General features: G+C 52.8%; 1 long non-coding RNA gene across 1 annotated transcript; it reads left to right on the forward strand.

Annotated features, from left to right (window-relative positions):
* Nucleotides 12,540-13,427, forward strand: LOC108637376. The gene is made up of 2 exons (XR_001918980.1): nt 12,540-12,785; nt 13,067-13,427. It is a non-coding gene; the product is annotated as an uncharacterized LOC108637376 (long non-coding RNA).

The following is a 22,918-nucleotide window of genomic DNA, read 5'->3' on the forward strand; positions in this document are numbered from 1 at the left end:
GAACACAGGCATTAATACGTGTATTTAGCACAAGGTACACAGTACATACTCAATAAATGTTCTCCACATTTTGTGCTCAAAAGGAGGAGAAAGACAGTAGGTGATCAGGTGGACAGACGTGGCGGTGTCTAGAGTGGGAAGTGGCAATACCAGCTCTTGGCGCCACGCGGGCATGCATAGGTACTCAGTGAGTGTGTCCCCTGCTTTGTCTCCACCTGAGCCGAACTAGGAGAGGAACCTGAGGTTTGGGAGTCTGTGTGGGAGATGAGAGGCTGTCTCTGCGGCTCCAGAAATCCAGGGCCGAGCTTTGGGGCCAGGGAGGAGAGAGGCATCCCCACCATCCCCGCAGCCCCGTGTTCCCCGAACCCCATCCCCAGCTTTGTTCACAGCCTGGGTGGCTGGGGCGAGCCGGGGCCTGCCCAGCGGGTCCCCAGTAATGACACTCATTACGCAGGTGTCTGGCAGCGCAGGGGGAGGCGAGGGCCCCAGGGGTTGCATTGACATGGCACCTGGCCAGCCCACCCGAGGCCCTTCCTCGTCCTTTATGAGTCTGGTGCCCAGGGCAGGCGGGCAGGCTGGGGAGAAGAGCGGGCGTGGGGCCAGCTGGAGCTGGAGAAAGGAAGGTGCGCTGAGTTGTTTGGGTGCCAAGGTACGGAGGCAGGGGCTGGTGGGGTGGGGTGTGTGTGTGTGCGCGCATGCATATACGTGCAGGTGTGTTTGGGGGCACAGTGAGTCTGTGTGTAAATACAGGGATTCTTCCAGCCCATCCGTGCAGAGGTGAGAGGATCTAAGCTGGTGAAGAACTGACCGCCCCCAGAATGGGCTCAGCATCTCCAACATCCATTTCACTTGTTCATTTAACCTATACTGATAGGTGGGTGCCAGGCTGTGCCTGGTGACATCAGATCCAACACTGGGCCAGTCATCAGCTCCGCCATCTAAGGCTCCAAACCCTGGGAGAGGCAGACACCAAACCTGGGGGATAAGACATCCCCACGAAGCCTTCGGTGGAGGAAATAAGGCAGGATGGTGAGACAGAGCAACTGGATGGGGTCAGGGAGGGCCTCTCTGGGGAGGTGACCTTGGAGTTGTGGCCTGAAGGATGAGCTGCCAAGGCAAGATCTGGAGGAAGCGTGTTCTGGGCAGGAGGAACAGGCAGTGCAAAGGCCCCGAGGCACCACCAGCGTGGCCGGCCTGTGGAGCACTGGGGAGGCCCCCGGTACAGAAGTGACTGAGGGGAGGAGGTAGGAGGAGAAGTCAGGTGTGGGCCGGGCCAGGGCCACGGGTGAGGATCTTATTCTGAGTACAGTGAGAAGCTTGGCACATGGTGAGCACAGAGAAGGGGGCACCTCCCCACCGGGAAGGATGGGCTTGGAGAGAGTGTAGGCCAAGCCCACTGGGTATGGGAACCAGTGGCTCTCAGAGCTGCAGGCAGGAATGTGGGCTGCTCGATTTGTGTTTGAACCCATTCCCCTGTGTTCAAACCCCCTGGATCTGGGAGCCTGTTATTAAGCTGGCTGTACCCTGGGGCTCCTGCCTTTATCCCCAGACGGGCCTGCCTGCCCCGCCTGCCCCGAGGTCAGCTCTGGCCTCCCGAGATGGGAGTGGGTGGGCGGGACTGGTGAACCCCCTGTGACTGCCCCAGCCCCCACCGGGGCACCTGTGCGAGGCCCAATCAGTTTCTAAGAACTGGAAGTAGATTGCGGAGCAGTGAGCGTTTCCATTTCGAAACGCTGAAGCCCAGAGGAGAGGGTATGGCCCAGGGCCTCGTGGCAGGGAGCTGGTGGCGGCACCCAGGAAGTCTCTGTCATAACTCACATTGCTTCCCACTTCCTGTCCTGTCTGCTGGGCTCCTCTCAGCCTGACTCTGGCCAGAGGAGCAGTTGGCATCTGAGCAGAGTCGGAGGGAAAAACTAGGGGCAATTTGGGAGGCCTCTCCGTTGGGCCCTACAGGATGAACTGCCCAGCAGTTTAGACAGTAAGTTCCCCATCATTAGAGGCATGTAAGAAGACAATAACAGTTCTTCATCTGCTTACAAGGGTTTGAATGAATGAGAGACCACTTCCTTTTAAGCTTTGTAATTCCACTGGAACTTGGCCCAATCTTTCTCTGTTTAAGCCTCGGTTTCCCGACTGTAATTTTTTGTTTGCTTTTTTTTAATACTCAGAATGGCTTTGCTAAGAGGACAGACTTGATGATGAAACTGCCCTGCTTCTAGCTCTTCCTTGGTTCCCCAGTCCTCAGGAGACAGCTCCATCCCTCACCATGGCCCACGTGTCCTGCAGCCCTGGCCCCTGCGACGTCTCCTTGCTTCTCTCTCTAATGAAGCCACTTGAACTTTCTCACCATCATTCGGATCACTGCCCCTTCCTGCCTTGGGGCTTTTGCATAAGCTGCGACTAATGGATGCCAGGCCAAGCGCTTTCTGTATTTTGTATCTCCCACCAGCCCTATAAGATCAATACTGATATTAATACTATAATGGAATCAATTTTACAGAGGAGGAAACTGAGTCTGAGTTGAGTCAATGCTGAAAGCCACACAGCCCGTAAGCAGAGGAGTCAGAATTTGAACTCAGGGCATCTGGAACTTGACACCACTCTCTTTTCTTCTTTCCTGATGAGACTCATTTTCATCTTCAAAACTTTGACCCACTGTCTCCTCCTCCAGGAAGCCTTCCCTGACTACCCTCCCAATGCTTCTCCCATGCCCCTCCTGAGTTTCCCTGTTGTTGCACTGGTCACACTGCCGCACAACTTTCTTTTAAAGCAGCTTTATTGAGTGAGGTTTAACGGGCTTCCCAGGTGGTGCTAATGGTAAAGAACCCACCTGTCAATGCAGAAAACAAGAGAGACCTGGGTTCCATCCCTGGATTGGGAAAGATCCCCTGGAGGAGGGCATGGCAACCCACTCCAGAATCCTTGCCTGGAGAATCCCGTGGACAGAGGAGCCTGGTGGGCTACAGTGCATAGGGTCGCACAGAGTCGGACACGACTGAAGCGACTCAGCACGCACTGAGGTTTAAGAGACATGCAGTGAGTAGCACGCCTTCTAGAGTCACTTACGTGAGTCTGGCCCCTCCCTGGGACAGTCTCCGCGGAACAGGACGTGGATTGCGCAGAGGGTCGGGCTTGGGCCGAGGGGGCACTCAGAGGCCCCTGCATCTGGGGTGGGCGTCTGGCTCCATTCCCTGGAGCCATGCTGCCTGCACCTCCCGCATGGCCTGGGCTCCGGGCGGTGGGCGGGCAGGTGGGCGGTGGGAAGGGGAAGTGGCTGCCCAGCCCTCCCCAAACCAGTCGGACTCCTTTGCAGAGGTTTCTGGAGGCGCTTCGGGGAGCTGAGTAAGGGAGAGCGGGAGGCCAGGGCACAGGAGAAGGAGGGTGGAGGAATCATTTAATTAGCAATATTATAGGGAATTTCCAGTTCATGCCCCACCAGGCTGGGCAGGGACGCCATGGGATTACTCAGGCAATTTCCAGGTATGTTCCAGGCTCAGCCGTGAAGGCTCAGCCAGGCCCAGAGTTCTCATGGCTGGCTGGCAACTCAACTTGCCTGTATGCGAAGGTGGTGTGGGTGGTCAGGGCTACACCTCGAGGCCGGGCCTGCAGCAAGGGCTGTGTGTAAGCACAAGCTTTCTGCATCAGTCCCCACCTGGAGGGGACTTTATTGGCCCTTTCTCAGGCCAAAACACTGAGTCTGGGAGCTATGGAGCTGGCTGAGGTCATATAGGGGTCACTGAAAATGGGGAGAGCTCAAGAACCAGGGGTCAGTTTTGGAGTGACTCTTTTAATAACAACATTTTTTCACAAATGCTGATTGAACACTTACTGTGCTCAGCCTAGGGATAAAAAATAAAAAGTCCTGGGTGTATATTGTGGACTGCATCTTGTCTCCTGATGGAAAAACTATGGAGACAGAGACTGTTTAATGAAACCTTGTTTTCCTTTATTGTGGAGATAAGACGTTCAGACCAGACTGTTGTTCTTCAAGTCGCTAAGTCGCATCCAACTCTGCAGCCCCATGAGCTGCAGCACACCAGGTTTCCCTGTCCAGAGCTGGACCAGACTAGCATTTCCCAAATGAGCTTCTAAGGGACACAGATTCTCTGGGATATTAATAGCAGTAAAGTGGGCAAAAGGGTTTATGATCCAAAGAACTTGAGGATCACTGTGTTTAACAATGTTAATGTTTGCTGCAGGGCCTCTCAGAGTCTTTAAAGTCTTCACAAACTCAGTGGGCATCACGTAAATGGGTGTTCTGTAAGCCACCCTCTGATGTGTCTAAGGGAAGCTGATCACTGTTTTCCTGTCTATGAATCATGGTTTACATGCCACCTCTTCCAAGGAACGTTCTCTGAATCCCCAGATAGACCCAGTCCCCTCCAGTGGAGGCACCTGCCTCGAGCCCCCTTAAGCCTCCTAATAGTTTCCATGTTGAGTTGTAACCATCTGTTCCTGCCACTAGACTGTCAGCTTCTCAAGGGAGGGACCAGTTCTGATTCATCTTTTGGTTTTGGTGCAGGGAACAGACTGGAATGAGTGGATGGAGAAGTCAATGGGTGGAAGGATGAGTGATGCTTTGATGGATGGGTGGATGGTCGAATGGATGGTTTATGGCTGGGTACGTGGGTGGATGGCTGAGATGGATGAAGAGATAGATGGATGAGAGAGTAGAAGAATCAATGACTGAAATGACGAACTGACTTAATGGATGGATGGAAGGATGGAAGGATGGATGGATAAAGAAGTTAGCATGTAAATGGATAGACGGATGATGGATGGATGGTTGAATAAGTAAATGGATAATGGATAAGTTATGAGATGGGTGGTATAGATGATTTCACGGTTGAACACTGTGAATTATCAATGGTGAATGAGTAAACGTGTAATTAATGAGTAAATAAATAAGAAATGAAATGATGGATGCATTAATAGATGGCTAGATAAATAAACACATAAAGGAATACACGGATAGATGAACTGAGAAGTAGTGACCTCATGAATGAATGGTTGGGCAGATTGGTGAATGGTTTTGCTGTTGTTTAGTCACTAAGTTGTGTCTGACTCTTTGTAACTCCATGGACTGTCGCCCACCAGGCTCCTCTGTCCATGGAATTTTCCAGGCAAGAATATTGGAGTGGGTTGCCATTTCCTTCTCCAAGGGATCTTCCTCACCCAGGGATTGAACCCGCATCTCCTGTGTCTCTGGCACTGGCAGGTGGATTCTTTACCACTGAGCCACCAGGGAAACAATGAATGGTTAGATGAGATGGATAAATGAGAAAGCGGATGGACGCATGGGTCAGAGAATGGATGGAGGGAGGGGTGGGTGGGTGGAGGCGTGGATGGATAAGTGGATGCGTGGTGGAGTAAGTGTATGAGTGGGTGGATGGGGGAGTGGAGGGATAGGGAAATGAATGGATACATGCACAAGCGAACACATACCAATGTCAAAGGTCTGAACTGAGGCCAGGATGGCGGGAAGATCCCTGCATCCCTCCCTGGGGTAACAGTCTGTCGAATTTTGGGAGCTTGAGAGTTTAATGAAAGCTATGACCCCTATCTCCCAAAAACGACTCCTAGATGCAACGTGTAAGCAGCTTTAATGCAGCGGTGGCCATCAAGCCTCGCGGCCATCTACAGAGCTTGGGTGGGGAGCTCCGGCCCTGCACAGTGAGTTTCTGTTTCTCGAGGCCTGTCCTCGGAAAGGAACCCAGGCCCAGAGGGATGAAGGTGGCTGAGATGGCGACAGGGAGCATCCCAGTGGAGGGGTCACCTGTGGATTCATTTGTCCGTCACACGGCATTGCTGTGACTTTTCTGGATGATTGGGAGATGGCTGTGAAAAGATAAAATTGTCTCTCACAGTGTTTAAAGAGTAAAGTCAAGCAGTTTTCATTTTTAATCTCCTCTCTAATGCTTACTGGTTGGGTCATCTTAGGAAAATTACTCATCTTTCTGGGCCTCCTTTTCAGGTCTAAAATAGGGATAGCGATAATCCCTACCCTATGGGGTACAAACGTGTAAACAAGTGTGCAATGCACATAGCCTGGTGCTCAGGGCATAGTAAGTGCTCAATAAATGCTGGTGAACCCGCAGTAGCTAAGGCCCTGTCAAGTCCCTTAAAGTGACCGTAGTCTGGCAGGAAAGAAAAGCAAGTAAACCACAGGCTGACTGGGGCTGTGGAGGGGATCCTGAGCCGTCACCTTTAGGGTCCACTGGTACCCAGCCTCCACTTACGTCACTGTCTCCTTCTGTCTAGAGGGTACAGAGGCTGGAGGCAGGCCGCGTTTCCCAGTCTCCTGTGCAGACAGGGTTCTGTATGCTCCTTAGGTTCGGCCATTCAGATGCTCTCCCAAGAGATTCAGAAAGTACAGCCCATCTGGTTTTTGCCTTCGCTCTCTTTCTGCTGATAACCTTGGTCATGGCCGGGTTTTCCTTTGGTAGCAGCATACTTTGCCTGCTCACCAGTTTCAGGGATTCAGAAGCTGCGGTGCGTGCTAACTAGCTTCAGTCATATCCGACTCTTTGCGACTCTGTGGACTGTAGCCCCCCAGGCTCCTCTGTCCATGGGCTTCTCCCGGGAGGGATACTGGAGGGGATTACCATGCCCTCCTCCAGGGGATCTTCCTGACCCAGGGATCGAACCTGCATTTTTACATCTTTCGTACTGGCCAGGCAGGTTCTTTACCGCTAGCACCACCTGGGGAGCTCCTCAGAGGTAGCGGTAGTGACCTCCTAACATCCAGGTCACTGCTACAGTGAGGTGTTCTGAAAGCCAGCAGTCCCTGTGGTGGTCTGCTGGTTCCCTAGCATCGGGACTGGCTGTGGTGGCAGCTTCCCCAGTGGGCAAGCTCCGCTGTGCCATTCTGGAGCCCCTCTAGGCTGTCTAGCAATTTTGTGAGGGCCCACATCCCTATATTCCATCATTTCTGTGTTAAAACAAACAAACAAACAAACAACAACAACAAAAAAACCCTGGAGGGATTCTGGTTCCTGCCGCTGTAATCTGATTCACACGGGGGCGGGGTAGGACCTCAGTGGGTACCTAAACCAGGCTTAGGGGATAGCGGACATTGTATGAAGCCCATGGCACCTTGGTTGAGTCCTGCAGGGCATTCGTGGAGTAGTCAGACAAGAGATGGGGTTGGTGGGGAAGAACCCTCCAGGCAGAAGGAACAGCCTGGCAAAGGCTCAGAGATGAGAGAAAGCACAGCGTGCTGGAACAGTGAGAGGGGTTCGGGTTGGCTGAGGCCAGAATGTGTACGGATGGGGCGAGGTCACTGGACTGATCCAGGGTTTTAAGGCTGGCCAAGGTGTTTGAACTACCTTCTGTGATGGAACTACCTTCTGTGGTGGGGAGCTACATACAGCTGGCGGCTGTAGGAAATGGCAAATGTCAGCCAGCTGCTGTGGGAAGCTCGATTTGGAAAGGAGGGTGTTCCTACGAGGGGTACACAGCGAGGAGGAGAGTGAGGTCAGCCAAGGAGGAGCTGAGCGGCAGACAGATTCAGGGGACGCTGAGGACAAGACTCCCTGGCCTCGGTGACCAGCTGGGCTGAGGGTGTGGGGGGCGAGGTATTGAGGACAGCACTCGGGCCTCTGGCTTTGTCCACTGGGCAAAGGTGGGCCTTCTAAGAGCAGGAAACTGGAGGCAGAGGGCCAGTGTGGGGAGGCTGGAGAGTTCACTTGGGGGCATTGGTTTGAAGGATGCCTGGGGGCCACGCAGGGGTGACATCTGGGAAGTGTGCAGACAAGTGGCCAGAGGCACAGGATGCTGAGGCTGAGACAGACTGGATAGAAGCCTATGGCTTAGGGAAAAGGAGATTCCCAGGAAGCAAGTGAAATGTTCATCCAACAAACACTGTGGGGGAGCCTGAGACAAACCCTACCTCTTCATTTCTGAATACCCAGCTCCTGGCCTAGGACCTGGCTGCTTGTTTTTTCTGTCTTGTTTTGTTTTGTTGGCCACACCACGAGGCACGTGGGATACTAGTCCCCGCGCGTTGGAAGCGCAGAGTCCTAACTGCTAGACCACCAGGGAAGTCCCTGGCTGCTGCTTAAACACTCCAGGAGGAAGTTCTAGGGCCGAACCTCGGAGGACGGGCTGGGTTCCGGCAGGAGGAGAGGAGGTGAGGCCCCCGTGACCCAGCACGTGAGGCCTGAGCTCGGGTCCAGCTCCTCTGCGTGCTTGTGGTAGGGCCCTGGGCCAGTCTCTCCCTCTCCCCGAGCCTCAGTTTCCTTATCTGAACATTGGCTGTGAAAGGATGTGGCCGAGATTCAGAGGGACGGCGATGGAGCCGTGTGGCTTGAAGCATGGGGGGGCGTGGAGCTGGCATGTAAAAAGCAGGCTGATGAGGGCATGGTTTGGGGGGTGACCTTGTGGGGCACAGGGTCACCTACTTCCTGGGGTGGCAAGGCCGTGGGGGACAGGAGAGGAAAATGAGGATCTGTCTGGAAAACACAGCCACGGCTGTGTCCCATGTGGGCCCCCTTCCACCCCACGGCCAGCTGCGGCGGGCGGGCAGGCCAGGAAGCCTCACCCGGGAGACGGAGGAGGGGGACCAGATGACAGGGACCTTTTCCGCAGCGCCTTGGAGCTGCTGGCGCCGAGCTCTGGCCACCGTCCCGACCTTCCAATCCTGATCAGGCCCTGGTCCGCTCCTTCTCTGGCTGTCCTCTTTGGCCAAGCAGAGGTTATAAACCAGAGGCCCGAGAGACCGAATCTGGCCCTTAGGTTGGCTGTGTTCAGTCCAAACAGAATTTTTAAATGAAAGGAGACAACATTAAAGAATCTGCAGATGTTGGATAAAAACCTGTGTTTCTGGAAAATCAGAGGACCTGAAATTCTGATCGCACTGGGTCCCCATCCCCAAGGGGCCACACTGGGCTTTAGACGGGGTGCGTGCCCTGGTCCCCTCCACTCCCTCTAGTCTCTCTGAAGCTGAGGCCAGGGAAAAATAACTCTTTATCATCTTAACTCTGGCCCGCTTCAGTCATCTAAAATCCCATCGGATTTTAAGCCCTGAAAAATTGTCTCTTTTCCCTCCATAACCACTGAGGCCTGGGCCCGGATTCGAGCCTGGAGCCCCTTAATCTCTGCCTCACGTGAACGCTCCAGGGTCGCTGGTCTTCTCTGCCCTCGCCCCCTCCAAGGCCCGGCACCACGCCCTGAGGGTGGATGCTGGGCTGAGACTTGGCTGGGCTCCGCGGGGCCCGTGGGAGGCGGGCCCACATCTGTTCTGAGATGTGTCAGCTGGGCCTGGTCACACTCTCTGCAGCTCATCCCAGAGGCATGTGGGACCAGCGCTGTGCTTGCGGCCCGGCCGGGGTGGCGGGCGGGGCCCGGCCCGGGACATGGTGTATGTCCAGGCTGCACACAGCAGGCTTGATATTTCAGCGGCAGACACACTGGCTGAAAAGAGGGAAGGAGGAGGGGAGAGAGACAGAGCTGCTTTAGTGGAAAATGCCCAAAACACAGAGGCAGAAAGACCTGAATTCACACCCTTGGTTGCTGTGTGACCTTGGCCAAGTTGCTTCACCTCTCTGAGCCTCCAGTGTAAGGTGGAGCCAAGGAGAGCCCTCAGAAGTGGTAACGTGGCATCAGCCTAAATCCCAGAGGGGCAGCCTGGAATGAAGGAAAAAATATCACAGACTTTTGGGGGTCAGATCAACTGACCACTTGTGAGCTGAGTGACCCTGGGCAAGTCACTTGTGTATCTGGAGTTGGGAGCAAAGGTCATAAGCTCTAAACCCTCAGAAAATTAATCTGAGGGAAAAGAGAATTCATTCACTCAACAAATATTTATTGAGCATTTCCTGTGTGTCAGGCGCTGGGGTCAAAGCAGGACACGAGACAGTCAGAGGTCTCTGCCCCCATGGAGTTCACACTTTGGTGGGGTGAGCAGACAACAAACAAGATAAATAAGTTGTATATTGTATCTGAAGTGTTTCCCAGGTGGCGCAGTGGTCAAGAAGCTGTCTGCCAGTGTAGGAGACGCAAGAGACTCGGGCTTGATCCCTGGGTCGAGAAGATCCCAAATCGCAGAAAATACCAACCCACTCCAGTATTTTTGTCTGGAAAATTCCATGGACAGGGGAGCCCGGCGGGCTACAGTCCACGGGGTCACAAAGAGTTGGACAGGACTGAGTGTGTGCATACATGCGCGCGCACACATACACGCACACATTGTATTTGAAAGGACCAGGTCTGCAGAGAGAAATAGTGGGGAAAGGAGGTGGGCTGAGCTGGGGGTTTCTAGAGGTGGGTCAGAGACAGCCTCATTAAGCAGGGAACGTCTGAGCAACAACCTGTGAGTTGAGGGAGGGAACCAGCAGGAGGAAGAGGCTTTCACGACGCGGGAGGAGCACGCAGTGCAAAGGCCCTGAGGTGGTGCGGCAGGGAGGAGGCCGGCGCGTCTGAGCAGGGCTGGGGGCAGGGGCGGGGTGGGCCACCAGGACCCTCTGCGGTGGCTTCTCCACACAAGGCGGGCGCCACGAAGGATTCCGAGCAGAGGCGGGACGCAGTCTGACTTGCGGTTTCACAGGACCCCTCTGGCGGCGAGTGGAAAACGGACTGCAGAGGCCGGGGCAAAAGCAGGAAGAACAGGGGAGGTCCAGAGTGCTCAGTCCTCTGCGGATCATGCTCGGCCTCTGCTCTGCAGCCTTCCTGGCTCCCCGTTGCCCCTGGAGAGAGCCCGAGCTCAGTCTGGCGTTCAAGGCTCCCGCTACGCCGGCTGGCCTCCTGCCTCCAGCCCTCCTCTCTCCCCCTCAGTCTCACTAGACATGTGTCCCTCACTGTTCAGTGAGCTGTGCCTCCTTCTCCTGCGCTGGTCGATCGGCCAGGAACACTCTTCCTGTCCTAGCTTTGTGAGGCAGCTCATGGATGGCTCCCACCAACTCCCACTAACTCTCAGCTGGGGTTCAGGAAGGCAAGAGGGGGAGAGGAAGTCCTCATCCCAAGGTGCAGGGTGGGCTGGTGGGCACAGACCTTATCTTCCCCCTCCTCACATACACCCCAGGCCTCTGCCAGCTAAGAGCAGGATTGGGAGGTAGAAATGGGGCTGGAGCCTGCTGTGTGACCTTGAGCAAGCCACACGCCCTCTCTGAGCTTTGCCTTCTCTGCCCGGGACATGGAGAAAATAATGAACTTCCTCATAGGTGGGTGGACACGGTGGCTGTGAGCTCGGGGGCTGTTGCCTCTGTGGGCGAGATGGCATTCTGGGAGAAGATACAAGCACATGTCTTTTTCCAGCTGGACCAGGCCCACACCGGTGGCCTCGAGCTGATGCCAGGGCTATCTTGGGGGATGTATCCCTTGGCAGCCCCAGGGTTCTCCAGCTTGGTCGTCCTTGAGTTACCTAAGCAGCCACTGTGTGTCCAGCCCCAGTTCTGAGTAGGCACTAAGGGGCTTCCCAGCTGGTGCCAGTGGTAAAGAACCCATCTGCCAATGCCGGAGACATAAGAGACACGGTTTAATCCCTGGGTCAGGAAGATCCCCTGGAGGTGCGCAGGGCAACCCACTCCAGTATTCTCGCCTGGAGAATTCCCATGGACAGAGAAGCCTGGTGGGCTACAGTCCATAGGGTCGCAGAGTTGGACACGATGGAAGTAACTTAGCAAGCATGCACGCAGGGACAGAAGACCTGGGTTCAAATCCCAACTCTGCCACTTAGCAGCTTTATTATCTAGGTGAGTTAACCTCTCTGCTTCTCATCTGTGAAGTGGGAAAACTAACAGCACTTATGTCCTAGAGTCGTGAGAGAAGCCAGTGAGATGATGTAAATATTACCCTCGGCACATGGAGTAAGTACCTAATCTATGCCAGTTATTATTTTTATGGTATTATTTTTGTTATGACTGCTGTTTACCAGCTATGGGGGCTCCCTATGCCTCAGTTTTCTCATCTGTGAGATTAATTGCACTGCCGCCCTGTAGGGGTTGAGTCTAATAAGCACAAGTGGTGTCGAGCAGAGCAGGTCCTCAGTGGGTTTTTGAAAATTTCAAGGATAGAATTCATTTAATACAGTACCAGAAGTCATCACTGATCTGCAAATGGTTCCTATGAAACCTTTTTATTATCTCTCTAGTCAAACAAACGTCTATTTGGTTTAATTGAATTTAAGCAAACAAATGAGATAAGAAAGAAAATCCCCAGCCTCGGGATAGTCATTGCAACCCAATGGGCGATGAGAGATACATGTGCTTCTAATAAAAAGCCAAGGATTATATTAACATTTCGAGTAATTACGAGCGTGCAATTGGAAGACCTTGGGCAAGTCCCTACTCTTCTCGGACCCTCGGTCTTTTCTTCTCTGCAATGGGTATGAGAACCTTTAACCTGCGGGATTATGGTTTGGCTCACACCCATCACAACTGTGGCTTATGGAGTGCCTCCTGTGTGCAGAGGACTGTTTGTCATCTCCTCTTCCCTCCCAGGAGGGGAGGTTGGGCACAGGCTGTCCCCTCAACCCAGGAGAGGACAGTTGGAGACGTGGCTGGAGATGCCGCTGCGGGAGGGAAGGAAGTAGGGGGGGCTGGGCAGGCTGGACTGACGCAGCTGTGATGTCAGCGACAGGCCGCAGGCGGTGGCCAGCCCAGTGCGAACGGTGAGCTCTCTGCTGGCCTGGAGTGGTGCCTCCCCCCCGGGGTGTGTGTGGGGGGGTGGCCTGCTGCCCCCCTTAACCCCTTCCCGGCCTCGTTTTCCCAGACAGCCATCCCCCGGGCCTGGCCTTGCCCACAAGATTCCCAGATTTCACAACCGGGGCTGGCGCTGAATCATGTACAGTAAGTCCGGGGAGAGAAACTCCTGGCTGCCCGGCGTCCCCAGGACCGGCCGGCCGCCAAGCCAGTCTTCCCTCCCCACGGGCGAGTGGCTGCAGGGAGCCAGGGATCGTCCCTCCAGACCGCCAACCAGCTGCGGGGGGCGTCGGGCAGGGCACGTGACCTCTCCAGGCTGCGCTGGGAATCAAGGGGTGGGACTGTCTCTAGGGGACCCTGGGGCTCTGGAGGGCGGGAGGTAGGGCGTCGGGGAGACTGGTGACCGGGAATGCATCCCTTTGGCTAAGCTACAGTTTCCTGATCTGGAGGATGGGCATAATCACAGGACTGACCTCATGGGGCCAGTGCGAGGATTAAATGAGATGATCCATGCACAGTGCTGAGCACAGTCAGCGCCCGACAAGCAGGACTGTCGCTGTTGTGATGTCAGAGTTCCCCAGGACTTTGAAAGGCTCCAGAGAAATCATTCAGTCCTTGGGTGAGCCATCCCCGCTCCCTGCCCCCTAGAACACCCACCCCTCTCCTCGTGACCCAAATGATTCTTATTTTTAAAAATGTCTTTATTACATCAATAAATATCTGTTGAGCACTGCTGTGTTCTACCGGGTCCTGGAAATACAGCAGTGAATAAAAAAGAAAAAAAAAAAAAGAAGAAATAAAAACAAGCCCCTCTGTTCTCACAGAGTCTATACTGTAGTGAGGGCATCAGAAATTTCAGGTCATTTCAGAGAGGGATGAGGGTTGTCCAGGAAATAAAGCAGGAGCTGTGATGGAGACAGCCCAAGAGTGATTCTCTGAGGAGGTGACCTTTGAAGAGAGATTGGATAAAAAGAAGCCAGCGTGGGAAGGAGTGTGTGTGGGGAAATTGCTCTGGGCAGAGGGGACTGCAGGTGCAAAGATGCGCTGGTGGGAGCCAAGGTGTGTTTGGAGGTCACCTGGGCCAGTGTGGCTGGAGCGGGGGACCTGCGGGTAAGAGGGGGACCAAGTGAGCGTGCGGGGGTCGGCGGGGCACAGACGCCCTGCACCAGCACTCTGAGCCCTGGTCTCCTACTGAAAGTGAGCTGCCTGGGACCTGCCCTGTGCTTGCAGGGGCGGCCACTTGGCAAGGGCCTGGCTCCCTCCTCTCTGGGATCCCCAAGCCCAGGAGCAGCCCACTCACATGGAAAAGCCTCATCTCTGGGGTCACCATTTAGGATCGGGCATCTACAATGAGGCTCCAGCTGGGACTCAGACAGCCTCAGGGGAAAGTGGAGGGCTGAAATCTGCCTCTTCCTAGCCTAGGGCTTTGACATTTGCATCTCAGAGCCTCAATGTCCCCTTCCGTGAGATGGGCACAATGTTGCCACATAGAGGGATGTATGCGGTGGAATACTACTCACCCAGGAAAAAAATGAGGCCTTGTCGTTTGCGACAACGAGGATGAACCTTGAGGGTGTTATGCCCAGTGAAATAAATCAGACAGAGAAAGACAAGTGTCGATACCATGTGATTTCACTCATGTGTAGACTCCAGAAAACTACTAAACAAACAAAAAACCAACACGTAGATGCAGAGGAGAAAGTTGTGGCTACCGGGAGGGAAGGAGAGGCAGGGCAAGGGGGTGGGCAAAATGGATACAGGGGCCCCGCCAGTTGGGGGTAGATGGAAAATGAACTTTCAGTGGTGAACACACTGTTGGGTGGGCTTACCAGATGGCACTCGTGGTAAAGAACCTGCCTGCCCAGGCAGCAGACATAAGAGACCTGGGCTCGATCCCTGGGTTGGCAAGACCCCCTGGAGGAGGGCATGGCAACCCGCTCCAGTGTTCTTGCCTGGAGAATTCCCATGCACTGAGGAGACTGGTGGGCTATCGTTCATGGGGATGCAGAGTTGGACACGACTGAAGCGCCTTAGCACGCACGCACAGTGTCGGGTGTGCAGAAGTAGAAACAAGATGTTGTGCACACGAAACATATAATGCTATGTCGGTATTACCTCAATTTAAGAAAATAATATAAAAAATAAATAACTGAAAGGAGGAAGACAGGGCTTGCTCCGGGATCTGTCCCTGTTTCCCCTCTCCAAGCCAGGCAAGAGGCTGGGATTCCAGGGGCAGAGGGCAGCTGGAGCTTGCTTCTGGCGCCCAAGAGTTGGGGGCAACATGAGGCCTAATCAGCATTCCAAAGAGGGTTTTATTTTATTTTTTATTTTTTGGCTGTGCCGAGCAGCATGTGGGATCTTAGTTCCTTGACCAGGGGTCAAACCTGTGCCTCCTACATTGGAAGCGCAGAGTCTTAACCACTGGACCCCTAGGGAAGTCCCCTGAAGAGTGTTTTAAAAATTATTATTTTTTTATTTCTAGAATTTTTTTTCTTTTTTTATTTTACCATTTCCCATCAGGCTGTGGCAGTCAGAATGGCTACTGGCATGGGAGGCTGGGGCCTGACATGCAGCCAGGGAGATGGAACGTGTCTGTGTGTTTGTGAAAACCACAATGCCTGTGGGGAAGGCAGGCTTCTTGCCCCCTGTTGTGCACATAAAGAAACCGAGGCCCTGACAGGGGAGGGGTGCTGCCCTGGTCGCCCCATCAGGGAGGGGCAGAGAGGCAGTCTCAAGACTGACTGGTCTGTGTGGCTCGTGCCCACTCACAGCCCCATGTCCTCCTGGCACTAGGCGTCTTGGGGCAGGACGGCTGTCAGAGCCAGATGTCCATGACTGCTGTGCTCCTACACATCTGGAAAGGAAACCGGATGGAGGCCGAATCAGACCAGGTGCGACCCCTCTTCTTCCTCCCCCGGGCTGGGAGTAATTATTTGCCTGGGTTAATAGTGCCCACTTCCCACCACCTTTCATCACAGCTCCTGGAATTGCCAGGCAGTAATTAACCCTCCTAGCACCCCTCTGAAGTTGGTACTGGAGGCAGACATGTTATTATACCCATTTTTTTTTACAGGTGAGTAAACTGAGGCAGGGCTCATTGAGGCCTAGGAGCCTGTGGTACCCCTATGACTCAGCAGCTCAATCAGTCTCCACTTCCTTCCCACAGGAAGCAAGAGGGCTTACCCTCCAGACACCCCTTCCCCTGGGGGCCGAGCTGCAGATGAGACTTGGCAGGTCTTGGATACTCCTTGTTCCTGCCCTCTCACCTCTCAGAAGCAACAGGCATGGGCTTGGGACCAGGTGGAAGGGGCTGGGGTCTGACTCTGCTGTGTGACACTGGGCAAGTCACTGCCCTGCTCTGAGCCTCAGTTTCCTCCTTGGTAAAGTGGGGATAGCCAGCCCCACATTGTGTCTTTGTTTCCCTGAGCAGAAATCACAGAGCAGACCTCTGGTCAAGCTCCATTCCCCGCCCGGCTCTGGCCACACGGGCCTCCTCCGTGCTCTTTGGACACCCAAGTCGCCTTCACCCTCAGGGCCTTCGCATGTGCAGAGCCATCTGCCCAAAATGTCCTTCCTTCAGATCTCTGCCTAGCAGGCGCCTTCTCTGCTTTCTCAGCTCAAACGTCACTTCCTAAACCTAGAGCCTCTCCGCCCCCATGCCCTGCCCCAACCCCTTGCTCTATTTTACTTTCTTAAAGTGCTTGTGAAGGTAACTCATCGTTTCCCATGTTTGTTTCCTCATGAGCTCCACCAGGGAAGAGATTTCCATCTGGGTCATCCACGATGTGCTCTTAAGGCTCAGCTCAGCTTTAGGGACACAGTAGGTGTTTAAGAAGTGATTTTTGCTTTCTTCACCTCTTGCCTGGCTCGCTCCAGGGTCAGCTACTCCTTGTCAACTGAGGATGGGCCGAGCTCCACTCTCTTGAAGGTCTCAGGTTGCTTTGAAATCCAGGACCTCAGTCTCGTAGCTTGAGAGCAAGAAGGTAGGTGAAGGGAGAAGGGCCACCCCCGGAACAGACACCTCACCCCTCCCCTGCTGCCTCGGGCTCATGGACTCACTCCAGGCTGATCCCCAAGCCAGCCACCCCCTCCCTTGGCATGTCTGTCAGCACCCTTGGGGGAAAGAATTTGGAAAGGGGAGGACGAGAAAGAAAAGAAAGCAGGGTGCGAGGGGACGGTTCCCACACCTGTGTAAATAAATTGTCGTCTTAAAACTTGTCAAATATGCTCACCTTCAATGCCCAGTTCTTGGGCTTGTTTTCCTTGGCAAGGCCCCCACGGGAGTGGAATTTCAGCTGAAGGGAGCCCAATTGTCATCCTCTAAGCATGTTCCCAGGCCAGGGGGCCAGGGAAGGCTCTGGCTGATGCTCCACTTCCGTCCCCAGAAGTACTGGAACGTTCCTGGGATTTCAGGAGCAGCCGCCAGTCCTGGAAGCTGTCCCAGAATTCTGGAATGTTGGAATTCAAACAGCCTCCTGCCCATTTTTCAGAAGAGGCACATGAGGACCAGACAGGGAAAGCGGTTGGCCTGAGGTCGCACAGCATGCTGTGAAGCGCTAGAGTTTTCCAAGAGAAGATGGGATCAGTATCCATCTCCTGGTTTCTCCAGTATTGGGGTAATAGCACCCCAATTTCCTACTGGAGAACCTTCTCTTCCCTCATCTCATCCCATGAGATTTGGGTGGGGTGTCCTAGGACCCTGTCTCCAAAGGTGGACATGTGACCAAGTCTGGCTCCGTGTGATCCGTCCAGGGATGGGCGTGTAACTAAGCCTGCCCAATGAAACTTGATCCTGGGACTTTGGTTGCTGGGAATTATTGGCGAAAAGGCTTGCAGTTTTTCCATTGGATGGAGAGTGAGCAAGTGAAAGCCTGGAGCATCGGGGACTTCATAAGAGAAAAACCTGCCTGAGAGAGATCAAGACAGAGCTAGACAGGGTTGGATCCCCTGGCTCCAGCCATACCTGAAATTAGACACACTTGAAGGTTTTCATTTCATGAGCCACTACATTTCCTGTTTTTGGCTGAAAACAGTTTGGTTTTCCATCACTTGCACACAAAAGGGGATAACTGACCCAGGGGAAGGGAGAAGGAAGTGATTCCAAACCGAGGAAACAGCATGTGTCGTGACCCTGAAGCAGCAATGCTAGGGGATATTCAAGTAACAGGGCAAACAGAGTCTCCCCAAGGTGAGGTCAGGAGTTTGTCAGGTGGTCAGGGTGGGAGAAGGGAGCGTCCCCAAGCAGAGGGAACAACCGATGAGAACGCGCGGAGGGGCGACCAGCCAGTGAAGACTAACCACGTACTGGCCTTGTGTTGGGTGCCAGGGAACACAGAGGTGAAAAACACGAAATCGAATCCAGCTACTACTTAGCGGCTCTGGCCAAATGTGGGCTCTTGCGCTTTCAGAGCTGAGCCATCAAGCCCATCCCGCATGCTGTCTCAGATGCACGTTCTCTTTGCTGATACAGTTGGGCACCATCGGGGCCACCCAGCTTCATTTTCTAGGGTGCAGAGCGTCAGTTCCCATTGTGTCAGAGAGAGAGTCTTTCCCTTTGCAGATCTTTCTACAGTTCTTCCTTTACATCATGAAGAGCAGATGCTAACCTATCTCTAACACTCGATCCTTGCTTATCTCCCCTGGTGAAAATGAGCAAGTCTCAGACGTCATACCTCTGGCATACAGTTTTCTCTAGCTAAACTTTTACAAACTTTGTACTCAGCTATGACATATGCGGGAGAAGGAACTGGCAACCCACTCCACTACTCTTGCCTGGAAAATCCCCTGGACGGAGGAGCCCGGTAAGCTACAGTCCATGGGGTCGCGAAGAGTCGGACATGACTGAAGTGACCGAGCATGACGTATGGAAAGACGTGCTCGGCTTGAGTTTTCACAGCCGAGTAACTGCTGCTGCTGCTGCTGCTAAGTCGCTTCAGTCGTGTCCGACTCTGTGTGACCCCGTAGACGGCAGCCCACCAGGCTCCCATGTCCCTGGGATTCTCCAGGCAAGAACACTGGAGTGGGTTGCCATTTCCTTCTCCAATGCATGAAAATGAAAAGTGAAAGTGAAGTTGCTCGGTCGTGTCTGACTCTTCACCACCCCATGGACTGCAGCCCACCAGGCTCCTCCGTCCATGGGATTTTCCAGGCGAGAGTGCTGGAGTGGGGTGCCATCATCTTCTCTGAATTAGCACCTAAACAAATAGGCCCAGAGCCCTCCCTCTCCTCTGCTTCTTCCCTTCCTGTGAGCATTGCTATCCTGGCTTCTATGACCATAGGTCAGTGCCACTTGCTCTTGAACTTTGATCCTTTTCTCTTTCTATAAATTTGCCCTTTCCAGAACGTCATATAAGTGGAATCCTATAGTGCATTGGTTTTTGAGACTGGTTTTTCTTACCGTAAGCACCTCGCATTTGAGACACGTTCATTTCATTGCATGTTATCCGTACATTGATCCTTATTATTGCTGGATCAGTTCAGTTCAGTGGCTCAGTCGTGTCCGACTCTTTGTGACCCCATGAATCGCAGCACGCCAGGCCTCCCTGTCCATCACCAACTCCCGGAGTTCACGTCCATCGAGTCAGTGATGCCATCCAGCCATCTCATCCTCTCTCGTCCCCTTCTCCTCCTGCCCCCAATCCCTCCCAGCGTCAGAGTCTTTTCCAATGAGTCAACTCTTCGCATGAGGTGGCCAAAGTACTGGAGTGTCAGCGTTAACATCATTCCTTCCAAAGAACACCCAGGGCTGATCTCCTTCAGAATGGACTGGTTGGATCTCCTTGCAGTCCAAGGGACTCTCAAGAGTCTTCTCCAACAGTACTCCATTATATGGACATACCACTGACTGTTTACCCACTCACCAGGTGAGGGAAATGTGGGCTGTTTCCAGATTCAGTGATTATAAGTGTAGCCACTTAAAAACTTTTGCAAATAGGTTTTTATGTGACCATGACATTTTATTCATCTTGGGGAAATTTCTAGGAGTAGAATTGCTGGGTCCCCTGGTAACTGTACGTTTGACTTAATCAGAAACTGCTGAACCGTTTTCCAAAGTGTCTGTGCATTTTGTATTCCCATCACCATTGCATCAAAGTTTTAGTTGCTTCCCATCCTCACCAGCACTTAATATTGTCTGTTTTCTGTTTTTAATTTTAGCCATTCTGATAGGTGTACTCTGGAATGTCATTGTGTTAATCTGCCTTTCCCTAATGACTAATGATGTTAAGCATCTTTTTATGTGCTTATTTGCCATCTGGGTTTTTTGTTCTTTTTTTTTTTTTTTGGTGTAATGGCTGTTCAAATTTTCGCCCATTTAAAAAATCAGATTGTTTTCTGATTAATGGGTTTGGAGAGTTCTTTCTATATTCTGGAGACGAGTCAGTCCTTTGTAGATATGTGATTTGCAAATACTTCCTTTCAGTCTGCGGCCTGCCTTTTTATTCTCTCAACAGGCAGACTTCAATAACACTGTTCTGTTTTCATTGTGGTGGTTTTTCTGGCTATCTTTGATTTATGGCAAATATTCTTTGTTCTTTTCAAATCTAGTGATCGTATCAAATGTCTCCTCTTAAAATAAATTCACTTAGATAGAAAGGTAATTCAACTTGAAGGAAAATATTAAGCAATAGGCTTCTCTGCCTGTAGTGCAGGAGACCTGGGTTCGATCCCTGGGTCAGGAAGATCCCCTGGAGAAGGAAATGGCAAGCCACTCCAGAACCCTTGCCTGGAAAATTCCATGGATGGAGAAGCCTGGTAGGCTACAGTCCATGGGATCGCAGAATCGGACATGACTGAGCGGCTTCCCTGGTTCACTGGTAGAAATAGTGGAAAGCAGACAGCAGAGAAATAGTGAGGCCGGGTACTTGAATAACTGAGGTGTGGGCAGGTCTGATTCATTTCACCAGCAAATACAGATGGAGCACCTACTATGCTCCATGCTCTGTCTCTTTGAGCACCTACTATGCTCCACGCTCTGTCTCAGGTGCTGGGATGTGCATGAGGACAAAAGGAAGAGTGTTGCCCTTCTGTTGATGGTTTCTCTCCAGCGAGCTCCTCTTCATCCTTCAAAAGCCGACTTGAATGACCCTTCCTCTGTTTAACATTCCCTGGAACACTCACCACTTCATACTGCAGTTTTCTGCTTCTGTGAACTTCTTTCTGGAAAGGGGATATATCTGGCAGCCTCTGAGCAGGTTGCATACAGTCTGATGCTTAGGTTCTCAATGAACAGCATCTCATGGAGTAGATGCTATTATGAGATGCCAAAGATGGGTTTGTTGATTTTAATGACTGAAGTTAGCCTGTTCCACCCAGATGCGCCCAGATGTGGCCTGAAGCCCCTCCCCGCTGCAGTCTGAGCTGGTGCTATGCAAACCAAGGTCATTCTCCTTGGCCTTCCCTTCCGCTGGCAAAGACATCAAGAGAAGAAGCCTCCCAAACTCGATGCCTTCAGCTCCCCTCCTTGCTCCCCATCCAGTACCCGTGGATATCTTCCCTGGTACTCATGATCCCACAAACACTCACCAGGCATCTCTTTGTCTGACTTGGCTCCAGGGACCGCTTCACCCTGGCTCCCACCACCCTTCCTCCCGCTTCTCCACTCCAGCACAGCAGCCTACTTCTGCTCCTCCAGCACACCAAGCTCATTCCCAGCTCTGGGACTTTGCACTTGCTGTTCCCTCTGTCTGAGACCCCCTTTTTCCAGCTGTTTGCATGACTGGCTCCTTCTCCACATTCAGTTCTGAGTTTAAACTACTCCCTCCCCAGAGGCCCTCCCAGGCCACACTATCAAAAGCCTCCCTCACGTCTACATTTTATCCTATCAGTTCAGTTCAGTTGCTCAGTTGTGTCCGACTCTTTGTGACCCCGTGGACTGCAGCACGCCAGCCCTCTCTGTCCATCACCAACTCCTAGAGCTTGCGCAAACTCTTGTCCATTGAGTTGGTGATGCCATCCAACCATTTTATCCTCTGTTGTCCCCTTCTCCTCCTGCCTTCAATCTTTCCCAGCATCAGGGTCTTTTCCAATGGGTCAGTTCTCCGCATCAGGTGGCCAGAGTATTGGAGTTTCAGCTTCAGCATCAGCCCTTCCAATGAATATTCAGGACTGATTTCCTTTAGGATGGACTGGTTGGATCTCCTTGCAGTCCAAGGGACTCTCAAGAGTCTTCTCCAACACCACAGTTTAAAAGCATCAATTCTTTGGTGCTCAGCTTTCCTTATAGTCCAACTCTCACAAGCTATGATTGTATCCTGTAATTCTGTTTATTTTCTTTGTAGCACCAAGGGCTCTCATTTCAGAGTTTACTTGCGTGTTCACTTATTTCTTGCCTGTGTCCTCCATTAGAGCATCAGTGCTGTGGGGGATTTTGATCTGTCCTTCCCTGTCTTCCCAGTGCCTGGTACAGTGCCCAGAATACAGTAGAAGCTCAATAAGCTTTTGTTGAATGAATGAATGATGTCTCCTTTGAGGTGCACTCAAGCAAAACTGAGTCCCTTAGCCCATGTGACAGGCTGATGGCTCTCGGTGCTTCTTCATGGTGGACCTTCAGGGTGGACCACATCTTCCTCTTCCTCCTGGTCTTCATCAGGCCCCTGCGGCTGGCCCAATGCTGAGTACTGCCTACTGGGTCCACCAGGCTTGTGTCCTGCCAGCTGGGGCATTCCACCATCTTGGAGCTGTCCTGTTGGAAGGTGGTCCTCAGGGCCTCACCCACTGTGGACTGTGGGAGGGGCCGGAGCCAGCTCTGTGGGCTCCGAATCACACCAGCTCCCTGCGAGTCATTCCAGCTCCTTTCTGTCCTCCTGGTTCTGTCACAAGGAAGGCAAGGCTCTACTTGAGGCCTGTGTGTCTTTCTCATTTCCTAATACGTCTTCTTTTGTTTTAAGAAACAGTGTGTGTGTGCGAGCTCAGACACTTCAGTCGTGTCCGACTCTTTGTAACCCCGTGGACTGTAGCTCACCAGGCTCCTTTGTCCATGGGATTCTCCAGACAAGAGGGTGTGGCCATACCATCCTCCAACAGGATCTTCCCACCCAGGGATCGAACTCGCGTCTCTCATGTCTACCTGCATTGGCAGGTGGATTCTTTACCACTTTGTGTAATATGCGGAATATTTCATTTTATAGCAAATGCCTTAGGTTGGGTCCCCCTAGAAGCAGATCCCCAAGAAAATAATTCAAAGCCAAGTAGTTTATTTGTGAGATGATCCCAGAAAACTCTGGTGGAGGTGTGGGAAAGTGAGCCTAGGAGGTGGTGGGGGGTAGGCCTCCAGTGCAGGG

The sequence above is a fragment of the Capra hircus genome, chromosome 13 (genome assembly GCF_001704415.2).
Source record: "Capra hircus breed San Clemente chromosome 13, ASM170441v1, whole genome shotgun sequence".
Classification (NCBI taxonomy): domain Eukaryota; kingdom Metazoa; phylum Chordata; class Mammalia; order Artiodactyla; family Bovidae; genus Capra; species Capra hircus.